General features: G+C 46.3%; 1 protein-coding gene across 2 annotated transcripts in view; it reads left to right on the top strand.

Annotated features, from left to right (window-relative positions):
- LOC310962633 (plexin-B2-like) overlaps positions 1 to 22,609 on the top strand; it is a 206,440-nt gene that overhangs the window by 127,594 nt on the left and 56,237 nt on the right. The window lies entirely within an intron of this gene.

The raw sequence follows: 22,609 nt of genomic DNA, 5'->3' as shown, positions 1-22,609 counted from the left end.
ATTCTTGTGTTACCGCGGCAACGGATTTAAATGTGTTTTAATAAAGTTGCTGCAGGAGCGCGTGTCTTCCACGGCACAACACGCAGACAGCTCCTCAAAGTGTCGTCAAACACTGTCTTAATGTTCCTCAAGAGTGGATTTAATGGTGCAAGGAGCTTTAAAAACAGTCATTTAATGAACTAAGAGTCAGTGAAGTGCTGGAGATCTTGTTCACGAGTGAGCGTGAGTTTGCCGGAGAATCGGAGCAGCGGGGGCGGAGCTGCAGTCGCTCTACCGCACCGTTGTGATGAAAAGAGAGCTGAGGAAGGCAAAGCTCTGGATCTACCGCTCAGTCCTGGTTCCTACCCTCACCTGTGGTCATGAAAGCTGGGTCATGACCCAAAGAACCAGGTCCAGGTCCAAGCGTGTGAACTGTGTTTCCTCAGGAGGGGGTCTGGAGTCTCCCTTAGAGAGAGGGGGAGAAGTTCAGCATCCGTGAGGAACTCGGAGTAGAGCCGCTGCTCCTTTGTGTTGAAAGGAGCCAGTTGAGGTGGTTCAGGATCATCTGGTAAGGATGAACCCTGGGCGCCTCCCTAGGGAGGTGTTCCAGGCACGTCCAGCTGGGAGGAGGCCTCGGGGAAGACCCAGGACCAGGTGGAGAGATTAGATCTCCACACTGGTCTGGGAACGCCTCAGGATCCCCCAGTTAGAGCTGGTTAATGTGGCCCGGAAAGGGAAGTTTGGGGTCCCCTGCTGGAGCTGCTGCCCCCGAGACCCGACCCCGGATAAGAGGCTGAAGATGAGATGAGGGCTGGTGACCTTGGTGGGACCATGATGTCATGTCACGTTTCTGTGTTTTGCGTCTGTTTTTAGTCGTTTTGTCATGTTTTTGTTAAAAAGGCTCCAGCGTTGTGTTTGCGTGTAAAGGTAAAAAACCCTAAAGTCCTTAAGGCCACTGAAAGTGATAAGCTGCACGCACAGTCGACCTGTAAGGTTGTCGATGAACTGTTGAACCCGTCTATGGAATACGTTACACCGTACTCAGGACACAGCACCGTAGAGAGGAACTGGTGAAGCAGCTGAAGGAGTCTGAGGAGACCGCAAGTTTTTTCGTCGGTTTTCAGTCGTTTTGTCATGTTTTTGTGGTGTTTTCGTCTGTTTTTAGTCGTTTTGTCATGTTTTTGTGGTGTTTTGCGTCTGTTTTTAGTCGTTTTGTCATGTTTTTGTGGTGTTTTGCGTCTGTTTTTAGTCGTTTTGTCACGTTTTTGTGGTGTTTTGTGTCTGTTTTTAGTCGTTTTGTCATGTTTTTGTGGTGTTTTCGTCTGTTTTTAGTCGTTTTGTCATGTTTTTGTGGTGTTTTGCGCCGGTTTTTAGTGGTTTTGTCATGTTTTTGTGGTGTTTTGTGTCTGTTTTTTAGTCGTTTTGTCATGTTTTTTTTGGTGTTTTCATCTGTTTTTAGTCGTTTTGTCATGTTTTTGTGGTGTTTTTGTCTGTTTTTAGTCGTTTTGTCATGTTTTTGTGGTGTTTTGCGTCTGTTTTTAGTCGTTTTGTCACGTTTTTGTGGTGTTTTCCTCTGTTTTTAGTTGTTTTGTCATGTTTTTGTGGTGTTTTCCTCTGTTTTTAGTCGTTTTGTCATGTTTTTGTGGTGTTTTGCATCTGTTTTTAGTCGTTTTGTCATGTTTTTGTGGTGATTTCATCTGTTTTTAGTCTTTTTGTCACGTTTTTGTGGTGTTTTGTGTCTGTTTTTAGTCATTTTGTCATGTTTTTGTGGTGTTTTGCGTCTGTTTTTAGTCATTTTGTCATGTTTTTGTGGTGTTTTGCATCTGTTTTTAGTCGTTTTGTCATGTTTTTGTGGTGATTTCATCTGTTTTTAGTCTTTTTGTCACGTTTTTGTGGTGTTTTGTGTCTGTTTTTAGTCGTTTTGTCATGTTTTTGTGGTGTTTTGCGTCTGTTTTTAGTCGTTTTGTCGTGTTTTTTTAGTGTTTTGCGTCTGTTTTTAGTCGTTTTGTCACGTTTTTTTGGTGTTTTGCGTCTGTTTTTAGTCGTTTTGTCATGTTTTTGTGGTGTTTTGTTTGTTTTTAGTCATTTTGTCATGTGTTTGTGGTGTTTTGTTTGTTTATAGTCGTTTTGTCATGTTTTTGTGGTGTTTTGTGTCTGTTTTCAGTCGTTTTGTCATGTTTTTGTGGTGTTTTTAGTCGTTTTGTCATGTTTTTGTGGTGTTTTCATCTGTTTTTAGTCGTTTTGTCATGTTTTTTTGGTGTTTTGCGTCTGTTTTTAGTCGTTTGTCATGTTTTTGTGGTGTTTTGCGTCTGTTTTTAGTCGTTTTGTCATGTTTTTGTGGTGTTTTGTGTCTGTTTTTAGTCGTTTTGTCACGTCTTTGTGGTGTTTTGTGTCTGTTTTTAGTCGTTTTGTCACGTTTTTGTGGTGTTTTGTGTTTGTTTTTAGTCGTTTTGTCATCTTTTTGTGGTGTTTTGCGCCGGTTTTTAGTCGTTTTGTCATGTTTTTGTGGTATTTTGCGTCTGTTTTTAGTCGTTTTGTCACGTTTTTGTGGTGTTTCAGGCCACTGAAAGTGATAAGCTGCACGCACAGTCGACCTGTAAGGTTGTCGATGAACTGTTGAACCTGTCAATGAGAATACGTTGAACCTTCACCGTAGACCGTAGAGACCACCTGAGGAGACGGGAACCACAAAGACTCCTACGATCATCCCGCTGTAACTCGGGTTCATATCTGCTGCATAGATGATGATGTTTCAGTGTTCACAGCTTCTTTCTTCACTTATCGAACGTGTAAATATTTAAAAAAAAGAAAGCGTAACTCTGGAAAGCATGAGCGCTGATACCGTGATAAAGTTCCTGTGCATCTAAAGGACCGACACCCACGAGGCTTCCTGCACTTCTCCTGACTTCAGCGAGACATTGATGTGTTTCCACCCACAGGACGGCCACATTGACTTGTTTTTATTATTATATTTCCTGGTTTACTGCAGCTCTCTCTCTCTGTATAACCTCTAAGACTCAAAAAAAGTCCCACGTCGGTTCATATTTAATTCATATTCGGATGCATATTTCTCTGCCGGTGCGTCTCAGAGGTCTGCAGCTGACGCACAGCGGTCACAGCGCTGCTCTCCGTCTCCTCCCAGCCTCTTGTCACCTTTCTCTCTTCACTTCCACCCTTTTTTCATATCGTGATCTTCTCTTTTCTCTTTTCTCTCTCTCTGCTCCTGGAGGCTGAAGGCCTTCAAATAAAAACCCGACACTGACCCTCTGCTCCTCTGCTCCCCTTCGCTCCCAGCTCATCGTCTCTCGCCCTCTTTTGCCCTCGCTCCCTCTCTAACCTTCTGAAAATCTGCAAGCTATCTAACGGGCATCTCCACGGGAGTGTGTGCGTGTGTGTGTGTGTGAAATAACAGATTAGATCTCACAAATAACCAGAGAGTGGAGGCAGAAATAAAACGATGAGAAAGCACTGGAGGTGAGTGCTGCCAAGGCCAAAGGCAGCTCAGCAGGGCAGCGTTTCAGTGTGTTATTGATAAACAAGAGAATAATCTGCAGATTTAGTCGAATTTTAATAATGTAATTAAGTATTTTAGCTCAGGCTGGGTAGGGTTAAAATACATATGATACCAGTACCCTGAAACCTACCTATAGAGTAGGTTAATTCCACCTTAAAACATTAAAGGTAAAATGAAAATGTAAGATGTTCTACCTTTAAATATTCAAAGTAAAGTAATTCCACCTTAATACCTTAAGGAAAAGTAAAGTCATTCCACCTTTAAAGGTAATGTAATTCAACCTGAAAGCCATGAAAGTAAAGGGAAAAGTAGGCAATTCCACCTTAAAATCTTAAAAAAAGTAATAACGTTACAAAATCTAACTAAATATGAAGCTATTCCACCTCAAAACCACAAACGTGAAGTAATTCCACCTTAAAACCTTAAACATACAGTAAAAAGTGAAGTAATTCCACCTTAAAACCTTAAACATACAGTAAAAAGTTAATTAATTCCACCTTAAAACCTTAAACATACAGTAAAAAGTTAAGTAATTCCACCTTAAAACCTTAAACATACAGTAAAAAGTTAAGTAATTCCACCTTAAAACCTTAAACATACAGTAAAAAGTTAAGCTATTCCACCTCAAAACCACAAAACGTGAAATAATTCCACCTTAAAGCCAGAAACGTGAAATAATTCCTCCTTAAAACCTTAAACATACATTAGAAAGTTAAGTTATTCCACCTTAAAACCATAAACCTAATGGGAGAAATAAAGCAATTCCACCTTAAAACCTTAACATCTGTGTTAATAATCTGAATCTGCAGAAGTGACGTCATCAAAAGTCAAATAACTGTTGTCTCGTTCGCTTAAGTCTTAGTTAATTAAAGTAGAACGACAGTACTTGACTAAATGGACTCAGTCACCCCCCCACCCCACCCCATCCCCCCAGTGAAGCTCTGTTGCTAATAAAGTTGCGTTCAAAGTTTTTTATTTACGTAAAAATGTAAAAAAGTGTAAATCCTTTATTACCGTAGAGACAAACCGCCTCTAACACACTTTCTCCTCTCTGTCTAAACCTAATTCTCTCTCCCGCCCTCACTTTGTCGTCTTATCTGGCCCCATATACTCCCTATCACACACACACACACACACACACACACACACACACACACACACACACACACACACACACACACACACACACACACACACTCAGAGTTCCCACAGAGTGCCGTGGTGTAATAAGCGCTTCATATTGTAACCACAGATTAGCGTGGCTCAGCTAAAATCACAATCTGCCCCGTCAGATAGCACAGTCTGGATGAACACACACACACACACACACACACACACACACACACACACACACACACACACACACACACACACACACACACACGCACACGCACACACACATAGAAAAGTGCTACCTACAGTTCCAGGGACGGACCTCTCCATAATTGGCGTCTTGTCTCAGCCTTAATAATAACCGCAGTCTCCCCCTGCTGGACATTAGAGAGAATGCAGCTTTAAGTGGAGTCTCGTCCTGCTGGACATTAGAGAGAATGCAGCTTTAGGTGGAGTCTCCTCCTGCTGGACATTAGAGAGAATGCAGCTTTAAGTGGAGTCTCCTCCTGCTGGACATTAGAGAGAATGCAGCTTTAAGTGGAGTCTCCTCCTGCTGGACATTAGAGAGAATGCAGCTTTAAGTGGAGTCTCCTCCTGCTGGACATTAGAGAGAATGCAGCTTTAAGTGGAGTCTCCTCCTGCTGGACATTAGAGAGAATGCAGCTTTAAGTGGAGTCTCCTCCTGCTGGACATTAGAGAGAATGCAGCTTTAAGTGGAGTCTCCCCCTGCTGGACATTAGAGAGAATGCAGCTTTAAGTGGAGTCTCCTCCTGCTGGACATTAGAGAGAATGCAGCTTTAAGTGGAGTCTCCTCCTGCTGGACATTAGAGAGAATGCAGCTTTAAGTGGAGTCTCCTCCTGCTGGACATTAGAGAGAATGCAGCTTTAAGTGGAGTCTCCTCCTGCTGGACATTAGAGAGAATGCAGCTTTAAGTGGAGTCTCCTCCTGCTGGACATTAGAGAGAATGCAGCTTTAAGTGGAGTCTCCTCCTGCTGGACATTAGAGAGAATGCAGCTTTAAGTGGAGTCTCCTCCTGCTGGACATTAGAGAGAATGCAGCTTTAAGTGGAGTCTCCTCCTGCTGGACATTAGAGAGAACGCAGCTTTAAGTGGAGTCTCCTCCTGCTGGACATTAGAGAGAATGCAGCTTTAAGTGGAGTCTCCCCCTGCTGGACATTAGAGAGAACGCAGCTTTAAGTGGAGTCTCCTCCTGCTGGACATTAGAGAGAATGCAGCTTTAAGTGGAGTCTCCTCCTGCTGGACATTAGAGAGAATGCAGCTTTAAGTGGAGTCTCCTCCTGCTGGACATTAGAGAGAATGCAGCTTTAAGTGGAGTCTCCCCCTGCTGGACATTAGAGAGAATGCAGCTTTAAGTGGAGTCTCCTCCTGCTGGACATTAGAGAGAATGCAGCTTTAAGTGGACATTAGAGAGAATGCAGCTTTAAGTGGAGTCTCCTCCTGCTGGACATTAGAGAGAATGCAGCTTTAAGTGGACATTAGAGAGAATGCAGCTTTAAGTGGAGTCTCCTCCTGCTGGACATTAGAGAGAATGCAGCTTTAAGTGGAGTCTCCTCCTGCTGGACATTAGAGAGAATGCAGCTTTAAGTGGAGTCTCCTCCTGCTGGACATTAGAGAGAATGCAGCTTTAAGTGGAGTCTCCTACTGCTGGACATTAGAGAGAATGCAGCTTTAAGTGGAGTCTCCCCCTGCTGGACATTAGAGAGAATGCAGCTTTAAGTGGACATTAGAGAGAATGCAGCTTTAAGTGGACATTACAGAGAATGCTAAGTCACAGATTTTTCCTCGCAGACACAAAGTGAAGCGACACAGTTACTGAGCAACAGACTGGAGGGACTGGTTTTGTGTTTGTGTATTGTTTCCTCCGAACTGTTTATACAGCACACACACACACACACACACACACACACACACACACACACACACACACACACACACACACACCCTCAGGGCTGAGAGAGAGACGTGTAAACTAAGGTCTCTCTATCGTTCTACAGCAGCTGGCAGTCACTGGCTGATACCACAATGACTTTTATTGCTGCTTCACACACATAACAACACACACACACACACACACACACACACACACACACACACACACACACACACACACACACACACACACACACACACACGCACGCACGCACGCACGCACACACACACACAGCATGGCAGAGTACCATTTAGCAGGTAATAGCCTTTAAATTCACATTGCAGATTAATAATGTGGATTTCCCTTCTAACACCCTCCATATAATGAACTGGGTCACACACACTGTATGAGTGCGTGCGTGTGTGTCTGTGTGTGTGTGTGTGTCACTGATTTGCCCTCAGTACAAAGGCGTGCTTCCGCAAGTGTGTGTGTGTGTGTGAGAGAGAAAGAGAGAGCGTAAAAGTGTGTATTTTTTTAATACTAGTAATCCTCTCAATTTCCTTGGCTCTACACCAGGGTCACACTCCTTCAGTGTGTGTGTGTGTGGGCGCGTGTGTGTGTGTGTGTGTGTGTGTGTGTGTGTGTGTGTGTGTGTGTGTGTGTGTGTGTGTGTGTGTGTGTGTGTGTGTGTGTGTGTGTGTGTGTGTGTGTGTGTGTGTGTGTGTGTGTGTGTGTGTGTGTGTGTGTGTGTGTGTGTGTGTGTGTGTGTGTGTGTGTGTGTGTGTGTGTGTGTGGCTCCTTGAGATCCACTCTTATGCTACCTCTCCGAACAGCCTGAACCATAACCCTCTGACCTGAACCGTCCGAGGTCAATGCCTGACCTCAAATGCCTCGCAGGGTTCCCCGTCCAGGCTCGCTTCAAACTCGTGACTCCAAAACAGCGGGACTCAAACCAACGGGTGTGTCCGCTTCTTTTATACAGTGTCTCATCTCATCTTCAGCCTCTTATCCGGGGTCGGTCTCGGGGGCAGCAGCTTTAGCAGGGGACCCCAAACTTCCCTTTCCCGGGCCACATTAACCAGCTCTAACTGGGGGATCCTGAGGCGTTCCCAGGCCAGTGTGGAGATCTAATCTCTCCACCTGGTCCTGGGTCTTCCCCGAGGCCTCCTCCCAGCTGGACGTGCCTGGAACACCTCCCTAGGGAGGCGCCCAGGGTTCATCCTTACCAGATGATGCTGAACCACCTCAACTGGCTCCTTTCAACGCAAAGGAGCAGTGGCTCTACTCCGAGTTCCTCACGGATGCTGAACTTCTCCCCCTCTCTCTAAGGGAGACTCCAGACCCCCTCCTGAGGAAACACATTTCACACGCTTGGACCTGGACCTGGTTCTTTGGGTCCTGACCCAGCTTTCATGACCACAGGTGAGGGTAGGAACCAGGACTGAGCGGTAGATCCAGAGCTTTGCCTTCCTCAGCTCTCTTTTGGTCACAACGGTGCGGTAGAGCGACTGCAGCTCCGCCCCCGCTGCTCCGATTCTCCGGCCAAACTCACGCTCCATCGTCCCCTCACTCGTGAACAAGATCCCGAGGTACCTGAACTCCTTCACTCGGGGTCAGGACTCATTCCCGACCTGGAGTAACAATCTTTTATAGCGTCTGAGGTTGGAAATCAAATCAAAACGCACACACAGATGCGTCAGATGTCGGTGGCGTCGAGGGGTTTTCCACGCCGCCGTCATTTGATTTCATTAATTACTCAAAACAAAAGCGTCTTTATTAAAAGGACACGTCCTCTGGGAGCGCGACGAGCGTCAGATCGCTCCTCATCGCGTCTCCTCAGTGGCTCTGCGTTAGAAAGTTTAAAGGCTGCAAGTGTGTGTTCATCGGGGACTCAGGCGTGTCCCAGAATGCACCTCTCTGTGCTTTTAATACGGCGACGGAGCGACAGCACAATCTGCCTCTCGCACTTCATCTCTCCTCCTTTTATCTCCCGCCGGCTCATAAATACACATTGATATTCAGGCTGTTCTTCACCTCCGCGTTGGTGTGTCTTCTCACTTCCTGTACACACACACACACACCGAATAGAGGTGTGTGTGTGTGTGTGTGTGTGTGTGTGTGTGTGTGTTAGCCGTGAGGTAGACGCTGCAGTTCATTATGTACAGTGTGTAAGATGAAACACTGGAGGGTTGGTGAGGCTGTCGTCATTGTCAGCGGAGCAGCTCCACGCCGTTCCTCTTCATCTCAGCTTGAGCCCCAGAAACACGGACTCCACTGTTCAATTAATCATTTGTTGTTGACTTCAATAAGACGCAGTGTGACAAATGACCAGCTTCCTTTTTTTTTTTTTACGGAGAAAACCAAACTTAAAAGTCTCAAGTCCAGCGGGCTGGGGCCCTTCTGTGTGGAGTTTGCATGTTGTCCCCGTGTCTGCGTGGGTTTTCTCCGGGTTCTCCGGTTTCCTCCCACAGTCCAAAGACGTGCAGGTGTTCGGTTCATTGATGACTCTAAATCACCCGTAGGTGTGAATGGTTGTCTGTCTCTGTTCGTCTCTATGTGTCCTGTGATAGACTGGCGTCCTGTCCAGGGTGGACCCCGCCTCACGCCCGATGTCAGCTGGGATCGGCTCCAGCCCCCCGCGACCCCGACAGGGACAAGAGGCTGAAGATGAATGAATGAATGAATGAATGAAATAAATGGAAGTTCAAAAGGCCAAATAGCATAAACCTGCGAGTCATTTGAGACTTTTATTAGATGCAATAATTAAAGCTGCACAAATCCAGACTGTCGTGAACAACAACTGCACGTATGTGATGTTTGTTTTTACTTTGAAACAACTTCCTTTCCCATGCATTTTATTTTGAAGGAATTGCATTAGTATATACTATTACATTAGTATCTACCGCAGTGGTATAAAAAGTTAATATAAATCAAAAGCAAATGGTATGAATACACAAGAACATGAAGTAACAACAGCTTTTTCTGACATAAATAGAAATAAATTGTGATCAAAAATATGTAAAATGTGTTTTTCTAGTGCGACTTATATCTGTTTTTTTCTTTCTTTATTTTGCATTTTCGGCCGGTGAGACTTTTAATCCGGAGCGACTTTTAATCCAAAAAATACGGTATTCACCTCTTTAGCTGATAGTCCACACATAAGTTGTCCGAATTAACCTATTTTTTCCATAACTGCGGTTGCATAAGGTCACAGTTTCATAACCGTAAGAAGAACTGCGTGGGAGCATTTTGTGGTATATGGGATTATATCACAGGCCCCTTAGCTGTGATATAATCCCATATACCACAAAATGCTCCCAGTTATTGCTTAAATATAACGTTATCGAGTCTTCATCTCATCATCATCTTCAGCCTCTTATCCGGGGTCGGGTCGCGGGGGCAGCAGCTTTAACAGGGGACCCCAAACTTCCCTTTCCCGGGCCACATTAACCAGCTCTAACTGGGGGATCCTGAGGCGTTCCCAGGCCAGTGTGGAGATCTAATCTCTCCACCTGGTCCTGGGTCTTCCCCGAGGCCTCCTCCCAGCTGGACGTGCCTGGAACACCTCCCTAGGGAGGCGCCCAGGGTTCATCCTTACTAGATGATCCTGAACCACCTCAACTGTTGTGAAGATCTGGAAACAAACGTCCTGATAGTTTCAGATTTTAACGGTCCAGCAGGTAGTTGGTTAATATTTCAACCTGGAGCTTAAAAAGTTGAAGCCACCTGCAGCTCGACGTGTTTGTTTTCCCGTTGGGAGCCAGAAAAAGTCTCCGTCTGACTCAACAGAGCTGCGTTTGTCCAAAGTGTTCTCCCCCCCGTATAAAGCTGTGTTTCCCCAGCAGGCTGTGTGCTGTGTGTGTGTTGATAAGGCAGTTTGTATGGATGGATGGACGTGCCGTTAAAAAAGAAAAGTACAACAGCACTACTCTGGGCCGAGCTACCGTGAAGCTCCACGCGCTCTCTGCCAACCAGGAGCAGCTGTGCGCGGAGCAGGCCCAACATCAGGAGCATCTGCTTCACACCGCGCTGCGTTCGCTGCTCCATAATTCATGTGTCTCTTGTTGTCGCTGTTCGGTTTGTCTACACCACCTCCTCTTCCGTTTCCTCTTCATAATTCAACTCTGCCTTTGCCGCAGCCTTAAAACAGCAGCTGTAAAGAAGTTTGTAGCCTCCAGATCGACAGCTGGAGACATCTGTGCTCAGCTTGGTTTCATGTCTGTCGTGGCGTTTTGTCACCGCACCGTAAGACTCCACGTTTTGGTTTTCTTGTAGATTGCACTCGGCACTTTTTTAGTACTGCCTCAGGTGGAAGAGGGGAAGTGTTTTGACGAGGCGGTTTACGAGATGGTTGACAAGGCGGTGGATTAGATGGTTGACGAGACTGTTGACGAGACGGTTGACGAGATGGTTGATGAGACGGTTGACGAGATAGTTGACGAGGCGGTTGACGAGATTGTTGATGAGACGGTTGACGAGATAGTTGACGAGACGGTTGGCGAGGCGGTTGGCGAGGCGGTTGGCGAGGCGGTTGGCGAGGCGGTTGACAAGGCGGTTGATGGGACGGTTGCGAGGTGGTTGACCAAGCGGTTGACGAGGCGGTTGACTAGATGGTTGACGAGGCGGTTGATGAGGCAGTTGGCGAGGCGGTTGACGAGGCGGTTGAAGGGACGGTTGACGAGGTGGTTGAAGAGGCGGTTGACGAGGCGGTTGACGAGGCAGTTGACTAGATGGTTGACGAGGCGGTTGACGAGGCGGCTGATTAGATGGTTGACGAGGCAGTTGATTAGATATTAGCTAGGCGCGGTGCGTTTGTACTCACACTGGTCAAAGGAACCAGACTTTAGCCATATAACCTGTTTGGGCACGGGACGGAAGGACAGTATGAGTGCGCCCTAAGACTGGTCTAAGGAAACAGGCATTAGAGTTCAAGTAGAACGCGTTTTTAAAACATCCCTGAAAAGGTTCCTGCAGCAGGATCCTGTTCTCTGCCGTCGTGTTCGTGCTTTCTCACTTCTACAAACAGAGCTAAAAAAAGGGGGAATAACTCCGGAGAGACGGCTCGATCGGTAAAACTCACAAAGTAAAAGACGCGTCGTCTGGTAAACTCTGCAGGACGTCTCCCGTCAGTGCATGTAGGTGTCGGATATGGATCACAGCCTAAAATAGATCCGAACATTCACCCGTGAGGAAGGAAGGAGATGTGATCAGGTGTTTGTGGAGTGGAGCATAAAGGCCGCAGCGTGTCGGGGAGAGCTGCTTTGACTCACAGTCGGAGGAAGTCGAACTACGGCGGCTCAGAACACGACAGTATGTGGTTTACAGGTAGAACAACTGTGAACATGAAATACACACACACTGTAGTTTATTTTCACTCACTCACACACAGACACACACACTCTGCTTCAAACTCATGGTGTGTGTGTGTGTGTGTGTGTTAACGGAGCGGTAAATTTCAGGCGACACTCTATCTTTTAGAGGCAAACTAGCGCCGACAGTGCGAGACACACTGCAACAAATACTCTTAGGGCGCACTCCCACTGTGCCTCCGTCCCGTGCCCCGTGCTTTAGGGTCCTTGTCCCCCCCTCCAGGCCCGTTTGTACTCACACTACCTGGGCCTCGGAGAATGCTTCTTGCTGCCTATACGTCATCACGCCGTAACACGTCACACGCATTGATGACGTCATGGCGATGCATGGCTTTGTTTCCAGATCTTTCCGTAGACCTCGGAGTTTTTGTGCGTCTTGTCGACTGTTTTTGAATCTTTTCATCGACCAAATCTGCAGTAAACACTCCACCTCCGCATCACACCAACGTGAACCTTTCACCGCCATTGTTTTAAATGTCCGCGCATGGTCCCTCCTTCTTTTTTCTATGTCCCAACAGGCGCACATGTGCGTACACGTGCAAACGTGCTTTACAAAAGCCCACCTCTCTCAGACGGGCCGTGGACGGCCAGCTGGCTGCAGTTATGCGCGGAGCGGTTGCACTCACACTGGTCAAACGCACTAGGCTTTACCCGTAAAACCTGTTTTGGCCCGGTGCAGAAGGACAGTGTGAGTGCGCTCTTAGTGTGTCACCGCCTTTCGCCCGCCCACCTGCTGTACGACGGTATGTTTTACAGGTAGAACAACTGTGTCTGTTAAAGTGTGCGAAGTAAAACAACAAATCTGTATTTAATTACTTAAAATGCACACACACTGTAGTTTATTTTCACTCACACACACACAGACACACACACTCTCTGCTTCAAACTCATGGTGTGTGCGTTACCGGAGCGGGAAACTAGCGCTGACAGTGCGAGACACACCGCAAAACCTACCCTTAGTGTGTCACCGCCTTCAGCCCGCCCACCTGCTAACGTTTCAAAAACAGCAACTCAGAACGCGATAGTACGTTTACAGGTAGAACAGCTGTCTCTGTGAAAGTGTGTACATGAAATACACACACACTGTAGTTTATTTTCACTCACACACACACACAGACACACACACTCTGCTTCAAACTGATGGTGTGTGCGTTACTGGAGAGGGAAACTAGCGGCAACAGTGCGAAACACACCGCAAAAACCTACCCTTAGTGTGTCACCGCCTTCAGCTCGCCCACCTGCTGTACGACGGTATGTTTTACAGGTAGAACAACTGTGTCTGTGAAAGTCTGTGCAGTAAAACAACAAGTCTGTATTTCATCACTGTAGTTTATTTTCCCCCACACACACACACAGACACACACACACTGCTTCAAACTCATGGTGTGTGTGTTACCGGAGCGGGAAACTAGCGCCTACAGTGCGAGACACACCGCAAAACCTACGCTCGCCGTGTCCCCTCCTTCAGCCCGCCCACCTGCTGTAACGTCTCCCACTTCTCATTCGCACATTAAATCATATAAAAAAGGATATTTTTGGCTCATTTCTTTAAAAAAACAGTTCAATCGCAGGTACTTTTAACAGTAAATCTGGAGGAGACGCTTCTTTAAACGCTGACGAGAGAGCGAGGTCGAGTGTTGCGCGCAAAGAAAGGCGGTCGTCCAACAGGTCAAGCATCCTTGGAAAACTCTGAGAAACCTTTGTTATGTCTGGATTTTAATGAGTGTGTGAATGTGTGTGTGTGAATGTGTGTGTGTGTGTGTTATGAGTTGGCATCCAGCCGCTCTCGGCCTGGAAGGGAGCGTTATCTGCGCTTTAATCAGCCCTGAACAGAGGGCGAGGGAGGGGAGAGCGCTCCCCCTCGCTCTCTCTGTGGCGCTGTAATAAGGCTCGGCGCTCTAAATCCTTTAATCTGCGCAGGAATGAAGGCTCTATCTCCGTCCTCTGGCTGCAAAGAACAATCTCTCCTTCTTTCCTCTCTTCACATATTTCCACACGGGCACACACATGAAAACACAGCAGGCCTCGTTAATCAAGAGCGGCCTTTCCTCCAATCTCTCTCTCTGTTTATGTATATATATATATATGTGTGTGTGTGTGTGTGTGTGTGTGTGTGTGTGTGTGTGTGTGTGTGCAAAGGTTAGCAGGAGCCGGAGAGCAGGAAGTTCAAAGGGCCGTATAAAGTTGGGGAAAAGTTCCGAACATTCAGACGCGTGCACGAGCAGAAACACACACGTTTGGGAGCCAGTGGTGCGAAGCTAACGTCTGTGGGATTGTGCCTGAACGCCTTTAAGTCAGAGTCCCCCCGTAGACGGAACGATACCGTAGCGCCACGGATCTTCGGTTGGCCCCGGATAACCGGCCCCGGTCGTGACAGGGTTGGGGTGCGGTTCGATGATGGTCGCCCCTCTCCTATCTCGCACCGCATGTTTGGGGAGAACCTGGTGCTAAATCACTTGCAGACGACCTGATTCGGAAAAAGTTGGGGAAAAAGTTCCGAACATTCGGACGCATGCACGAGCAGAAACGCACATTTTTTTGGCGTAGCTCCATGTGGGCAGTCGGTGCTAATGATCTCTGGATACGCGCTCTACAGAACCAGTTCTTTAATAAAGTGGTTGTACGTCTGCGTTCGCTTCCTCTCTGTGGAGGTTTCATAATCAGAGTGTGGAGAGAGAGGAAGCGTCCGTGACCTCAGCTCCTGCTGTCGAGTCATTACGTCCGGACACACGCCTGCAGGAGCTGCGGTCCCGGACGCTGCACGCCTTTTGTGTTCACAGGCAGATAACTGTAATTTCATAGCACAGTCACAAAATCTGAAGTAACAAACACAAATCTCAGGTCATTTTGCCAAGTCGTCACACTCGTCCATCCACTTCTTCCTCTGGGAATCCTCAGATAAAAGCCGTTCTTTTCACTGCAGCACCTCCACCCAGACGGCATGCGTGATAGGAGGGCAACAGTTTGGAAATGATGGTGCGACTTTGTCAAATTAGAGGCTTCCAGCGCTCTCCAACACGTGCCATATGTATGAGTGTGTCGGCAGCAGCCTCTGAAGCTCAGACTGTCCTGATGTTGTACCCCTCACTCTTCTGCTCAAACGTATAACAATTTATGGTCTATTTTTAGTCATTTTGCATCTTTTTGTGCTGGTTTTGCATCTATTTTTAGTCATTTTGCATCTTTTTGTGGAGGTTTTGCATCTATTTTTAGTCATTTTGCATCTTTTTGTTTTGGTTTTGCATCTATTTTTAGTCATTTTGCATCTTTTTGTGGTGGTTTTGCATCTATTTTTAGTCATTTTGCATCTTTTTGTGCTGGTTTTGCATCTATTTTTAGACATTTTGCATCTTTTTGTGGTGGTTTTGCATCTATTTTTAGTCATTTTGCATCTTTTCGTGGTGGTTTTGCATCTATTTTTTAGTCATTTTGCATCTTTTTGTGGTGGTTTTGCATCTATTTATAGTCATTTTGCATCTGTTTGTGGTGGTTTTGCATCTGTTTTTAGTCATTTTGCATCTTTTTGTGCTGGTTTTGCATCTATTTTTACTCATTTTGCATCTTTTTGTGGTGGTTTTGTATCTATTTTTAGTCATTTTGCATCTTTTTGTGGTGGTTTTGCATCTATTTTTAGTCATTTTGCATCATTTGTGGTGGTAAAGAGGCACTTTAGCAACACTTTTCAACCACAGAGGCACCCAACAGGCAGAAGGACACTCATTAAGGCACGTTATTACATTTCCTTGCTCTAAGGGCACATCATCATTATATATTATGATGATTATTGTATGAAGGGGCACCCTAGAGGGCACCCAATCATTATCTGCACGTGTAAAGTGCAGCCAATAAGGCACTTCCTCTCATTTACGCCTCGTCCCACTGTTGAGGGCTCTTTAGCAACACTTTCTAACCACGGAGGCCCAGCTGCCCCCCCCCCCCCGAGTCCACCCCTGATCCCTCTGACCGTACTGAACACCCCGACTGGAGAAGCACCTCAGACAACCCCACTTTTAAAAACCATCCTTTTAACTTTATATCTGTTGTTTTTGTCTGAGTGTAATCTGCCCTTCAGACTCATTTACAAGGTGACTGTTAATCGGATCGTCTGAAACGCCTCCTGGTTTGATTCAAAGATGGTATCAAGAGGAGGAAGTGAGGCTGTTATGGAGATGCTCTGGTCCTGTGGCAGTTATCCTCCGCATCCATTCATAACGTGCTAACTTTGGCTAATGAGCGCAGCGGCAAGTCCTGCTTTAGACCGCGTACATGTCTTCCAGAGGCTGAGTGTGCAGCATTAATGCAGGTGTGGAGGAGAGTGAGTGACACAGTGAATTATTTAGTGTTGACAGCATTAGAGGAGAGCTGGAGCCGGTGTTTGGAATAAATTTATTTCGGTTATCATTTTGCTTCTATTTTTAGTCATTTTGTATCTATTTTTAGTCATTTTGCATCTATTTTTAGTCATTTTGTATCTATTTTTAGTCATTTTGCATCTATTTTTAGTCATTTTGCATCTATTTTTAGTTATTTTGCATCTATTTTTAGTCATTTTGTATCTATTTTTAGTCATTTTGCATCTATTTTTAGTCATTTTGCATCTATTTTTAGTCATTTTGCATCTTTTTGAGGTGGTTTTGCATCAATTTTTAGTCATTTTGCATCTTTTTGTGATGGTTTTGCTTCTATTTGAAATCATTTTGTGTGTCTTTGTTGAAATTTTAAGTCTCTGGTGGTTTTTATGAAAGCGGGAGACGGATTGTGTTGGTATGCAGGGATTCAAACACACGGTCTCATCAGTGTGTGTCACTGTCGGGTTAATGGGAGGTGTGTGGGATAGAGAGCGGCTGTTAATCGCTCACTCCAGCGCGGAGGACACAGCCACTAAATTACATTTGCATAACTCAGAATGAATCTGTGCGTGAGTTTAGCGGGATCATGTTTCCGTCTCTTTACTTTTGTCTTCACTTCGGTGGGAAAACTTTCCGCTGCATTAATGTAAAGTCATATTTATTTAAGAAGATTGATTCCCTTCCTTCCTTCAGGACGAGTCGCTGGGTTTCACTTCATCTCAGCGCGGGGAAAATAAATTTGCACTCGCTTTAGATCAGCAATCCATCACAACTGAACGTTTCCCTGCGTTTGTTTATTTTTGGTCAAACTTGTGTTTCTTCGGGCAGCGTGCTGCGTTCAAAGACACCGTCTGTTCAACAGCCGCCGAAGCGCACGTTAAACCGACCCTGACTTCGAAAAAATGGCGTTCCAATACATTTAAACTCACTCACTCATCTCATCTTCAGCCTCTTATCCGGGGTCGGGTCTCGGGCGCAGCAGCTCCAGCAGGGGACCCCAAACTTCCCTTTCCCGGGCCACATTAACCAGCTCTAACTGGGGGATCCTGAGGCGTTCCCAGGCCAGTGTGGAGATCTAATCTCTCCACCTGGTCCTGGGTCTTCCCCGAGGCCTCCTCCCAGCTGGACGTGCCTGGAACACCTCCCTAGGGAGGCGCCCAGGGTTCATCCTTACCAGATGATCCTGAACCATTATTTGATCCTAAGCACTGTTTATGTAACGACCGTAAAGTCAAAACTGCTAAAGGAAGGCGTGTGTGCGTCCTCTCGACAACATAACCAACATGGAGTTGGTCAGCTATTCAAGGTCATTTTCCGTCCATTTTTGTGGTGGTTTTGCATCTATTTTTAGTAATTTTGCATCTTTTTGTGCTGGTTTTGCATCTATTTTTAGTCATTTTGCATCTTTTTGTGGTGGTTTTGCATCTATTTTTAGTAATTTTGCATCTTTTTGTGCTGGTTTTGCATCTATTTTTAGTCATTTTGCATCTTTTTGTGCTGGTTTTGCATCTATTTTTAGTAATTTTGCATCTTTTTGTGGTGGTTTTGCATCTATTTTTAGTCATTTTGCATCTTTTTGTGCTGGTTTTGCATCTATTTTTAGTCATTTTGCATCTTTTTGTGGTGGTTTTGCATCTATTTTTAGTAATTTTGCATCTTTTTGTGCTGGTTTTGCATCTATTTTTAGTCATTTTGCATCTTTTTGTGCTGGTTTTGCATCTATTTTTAGTAATTTTGCATCTTTTTGTGGTGGTTTTGCATCTATTTTTAGTCATTTTGCGTCTTTTTGTGGTGGTTTTGCATCTATTTTTAGTAATTTTGCATCTTTTTGTTGTGGTTTTGCATCTATTTTTAGTCATTTCATGGTTCTATGGTTAGTTCTGGTCGTGATAAAGGCCCGTTCAGTCGGCTGAAGCACCATCTTTAAACTTCCATCCGTACAGCTTTGAATGGAGGTTCCCAAACGTTCCCTAAATGCTTTTCTAAAGTAAACTTAGGGGGGGGGGGGGGGTGTCCTGCTGTACTTTGAGCCTCTCCTTCTTCTCTCCAGTCAGTCCAGTTGTTTCATTCGTGTCCGTTTGCGTTGAACTGGTGACTAAGTTCCTGTACTCAGCGCTCATTGTGTGCTCACAGTCACTCCTCTGTGTCTGCTTCAGTCGCTCTTTTGTGTGTGTCTGCTCGCTGTGTCGCTGCCCTGCTGAGATGGTACTGCGTGGTACTATACAGAGACGAGTGTGTGTGTGTGTGTGTGTGTGTGTGTGTGTGTGTGTGTGTGTGTGTGTGTGTGTGTGTGTGTGTGTGTGTGTGTGTGTGTGTGTGTGTGTGTGTGTGTGTGTGTGTGTGTGTGTGTGTGTGTGTGTGTGTGTGTGTGTGTGTGTGTGTGTGTGTGTGTGTGTGTGTGTGTGTGTGTGTGTGTGTGTGTGTGTGCGTGTGTGTGTCCTCTTTGATCCTGTCTTTGTCTTCGCCCGTTCTCTCCTTCAGGCCTCTCCATTACCACCAATAAGAACTCAATTTCCCCCGGGCTCAGCCAATCATAGCGCTCCTATTCCCTCCGGGCCCGGCCAATCAGCTTCCATGTTCCCGCGGCCCGGTGTTATGAATGAAAACGAGGCGCCGGCGTAGGCTGTGAATGCAAAACAGGTGCTTTCTTTTCTAACTCTAAGAAAAACGTAAGTTGTAAGGCTGCAGTGCTGCCGCCATGGACGTACTCTGAACCCACAGGCCCCTGGGCACAAACATGTCAGAGGCCCCCCCCCCCCCCCCTCTGTCTGCACAGGACCAACACAGCCACATTCAAAGAGTCGACTTTTAGTCATTTTGTTTCTCTTTGTGCTCATTTTACGTACATTTTCTGTTGTTTTGTTTGTCTTTGTTGTGGTTTTGCATCTATTTTTAGTCATTTTGCATCTTTTTGTGGTGGTTTTGCATCTATTTTTAGACATTTTGCATCTTTTTGTGGTGGTTTTGCATCTATTTTTAGTCATTTTGCATCTTTTTGTGGTGGTTTTGCATCTATTTTTAGTCTTTTTGCATGTTTTTGTGGTGCTTTTGCATCTATTTTTAGTCATTTTGCATCTTTTTGTGGTGGTTTTGCTTCTATTTTTAGTCATTTTGCATCTTTTTGTGGTGGTTTTGCTTCTATTTGAGTCATTTTACATCTTTTTGAGGTGGTTTTCCATCTATTTTTAATCATTTTAGGTTTCTATGTCCTGGTTTAGCTTCTCTCTGTGGTCATTGTGTGTGTCTGTCATCGTTTTTTATCTCTGTGCTGGTTTTGTGTCTATTTTCTGGGGTGAAAACAGACCAAACAACTAATCGATGAATGGAGAGAACGATGAACAGATGAATGAAAACACCCATTAGTTGCAGCCTCGTTGCTCTCTATCACATGTGCACACAGACCCAAGTGGAGTTGAAACCAGGCTGTTAAAGAGTCTCGAGGGAGGACTTTAGTGTGAGACCCACATCTGGCTCTGGTCCGTCCCTCGAGGAACCCCGTGTGTCAGAAAACGGCTTTAGTTTGAACTCGCTCCCGTGGGTGAGGATGTGAAGACGGTGTGAGAGGGAGAGAGAGGGAGACAATGAGAATTACAAAGAGAAGTTAGAAAGAGGAAAGCTGCGAGAGGTTAGATGGAGAGAGAGAGTCAGAGTCGGGCTCGATTCCCCCGGCTGGAGCTTCAGCCGACGTTCCTGGATTTAGTTTCACTGCAAACTTTTTCAGCAGAGAGGTCAAGACTTTTCAGAAGTATGCACTCAGGATTTTAATGAGTCACCGATTGCTGTCTTCTCTCTCCTGCGTGTGTGTGTCGGTGTGTGTGTGTGTGTGTGTGTGTGTGTAACAGTAGAGTTTTATCCCCTGTAGTTGGGAACTCTGGTTCTCTACCAATTACGTTCAGCTGGTGTGTGCCGGTGTGATCTCACGCGCACACACTCAGACTTACAGTCGTAACATTTAATTCAAGCTGACTTGCGTTCCTTAGTTCTGTTAACCAGAACCTTAAACTCCCAAAGCACAGACACAGGCACGGGCACAGACACGGGCACAGACACGGGCACACACACGGACAGACACTGACAAAGACACGGGCACGAGCACAGACACGGATACGGGCACAGACACAAACTCCCACCACACAGACACAGACACAAATTGTGTCATTTTGCATCTTTTGCAGTAGTTTTGCATCTATTTTTAGTCATTTTGCATCTTTTTGTGATGGTTTTGCATCTATTTTTAGTCATTTTGCATCTTTTTGTGGTGGTTTTGCATCTATTTTTAGTCATTTTATGTAATGACATAACTTAACTCCCCACCCTTGGGTCCTGGGTAGTCTGTCCGTCCGTCCCCCCACCCCCAGTGCTCCGCCTCTGGTGCTTGGTAAATATTACTCAGGATCCTAAAGGGACCCTCTTGTCTCTTGTGTTTATTGCATAAACCACAGAGAGTCCGACCCAAACAGCTGATCTGTGGTGTCATACACGGAGAATACGTCGAGGAGCCAAAGGGAAACTGACACACTCACGATGAAGTACCTCATTCAGCCGCACTTTAAAATATAACAATGTCCGTTTAAAGTCCCACTGTTGCTCAGGAGGATGACGGAGGAAGGAGAATAACAGAACGTCACCTCTCACACCTTTGACTCCCGCTTTTTCCTGGGCTGACACCAGTCGGGCTTAACGAGGAGGAAGAAAGGAAGAAGAGAAAGAGGGGAAAGAAAGCAGAGATGAGATGGATCCCTGTGTGGAAACAGAAGATGGGTTTTCCTTTGATGTGGCAGATGCACACGTCCATAACAGGCCCTCGGGGGGAGAATATAGATATATATAAATATATAGCTACTGTGATGCAGGAGGTTTAATGACCGGGACACAGAGAGAGAGAGGGAGAGAGAGAGGGAGAGAGAGAGAGAGAGAGATGACCGGGACACAGAGAGAGAGAGGGAGAGAGAGAGGGAGAGAGAGAGAGAGAGAGAGAGAGAGAGAGAGAGAGAGAGAGAGAGAGAGAGAGAGAGAGAGAGAGAGAGAGAGAGAGAGAGAGAGAGAGAGAGAGAGAGAGAGAGAGAGAGAGAGAGAGAGAGAGAGAGAGAGAGAGAGAGAGAGAGAGAGAGAGAGAGAGAGAGAGAGAGAGGGAGAGGGAGAGGGAGAGGGAGAGGGAGAGAGGGAGAGGGGCCGGACTGACGCGGAGCTCAAAGCGAGGAGAGGATGCTTTTATTTCAGTTTAACAGCAAATAGAAGAGCGATGGTTGACCTGCATCCTCCGGCTGTTTGATGCCGTTCACACGTTTGAAAAGCTTGTTGCAGAGTCACTGATGCTGTGACGCTCGTGCACGACACGATGGTCGGACGACACGATGGTCGGACGACACGATGGTCGGACGACACGATGGTCGGACGACACGATGGTCGGACGACACGGTGGTCGGACGACACGGTGGTCGGACGACACAGTGAATAAACAACATCATGATTCTGATGAGTTGATTCTGGTGTCTGCAGACAGGTCATTAAGGGAGCAGGTGTGTGTGGAGATAAGTCCCTTTGGCAATGACTCAAACTCAATTTGGAGGGACTTTAGAAGCACCAATCAGAAGCCGCCGCCGCCGCCGTGCAAACGCAGATGATTGGCCAATAAAAACGCCCGCTCGTGATAAATAAATGAGTCCAAATGTGAGTTTAAGCCGTTTGATTTAGGCTCCGAAGGGCGGCTGTGATTAAAAGGGTTTTACGACGCACTCCGTAAAAACCCAGAGGGGAAAGTTATGAGCTCAGGTTTTATGTTGTACACACACACACACACACACGCACACACGCACACACACACACACACACACACATGCACGCACGCACACAGGCACACACACACACACACACATGCACGTACACACGCACGCACGCATGCACACACACACACACACACCCGTACGCACACACGCACACACTCCAGACTAATGGACGAAGGAACTCAGTGTGTCAGAAAACTAATGACTACACTCAGTCACACACACACACACACACGCACACACACACACACACACACTTCTTTTGTTTTTGCTATTCTAATCTGGCTCAGCAACTCTGGTCACCTTTTTGGTCGTTTCCTCCTCCTCTTCTTCATCCTCCTCCTCCTCCTCTTCCTCCTCCGCCTCTTCTTCCTCCTCCTCCTCTTCCTCCTCCGCCTCTTCCTCCTCCTCCTCTTCTTCCTCCTCCTTCTCCTCCTCCTCCTCTTCCTCCTCCTCATCTTCCTCATCTTCCTCCCCCTCCTCCTCCTCTTTCTCCTCCTCTTCTTCCTCCTCTTCTTCCTCCTCTTCTTCCTCCTCCTCCTCCGCCTCTTCCTCCTCCTCCTCTTCTTCCTCCTCTTCCTCCTCCTCCTCCTCCTCCTCCTCCTCCTCCT

The sequence above is a fragment of the Echiichthys vipera genome, assembly GCF_963691815.1.
Source record: "Echiichthys vipera genome assembly, chromosome: 20".
In the NCBI taxonomy this organism is placed as follows: Eukaryota; Metazoa; Chordata; class Actinopteri; order Perciformes; family Trachinidae; genus Echiichthys; species Echiichthys vipera.
Note: the sequence above shows the minus strand (reverse complement) of the source record. Positions and strands in the feature narration are given on the sequence as shown.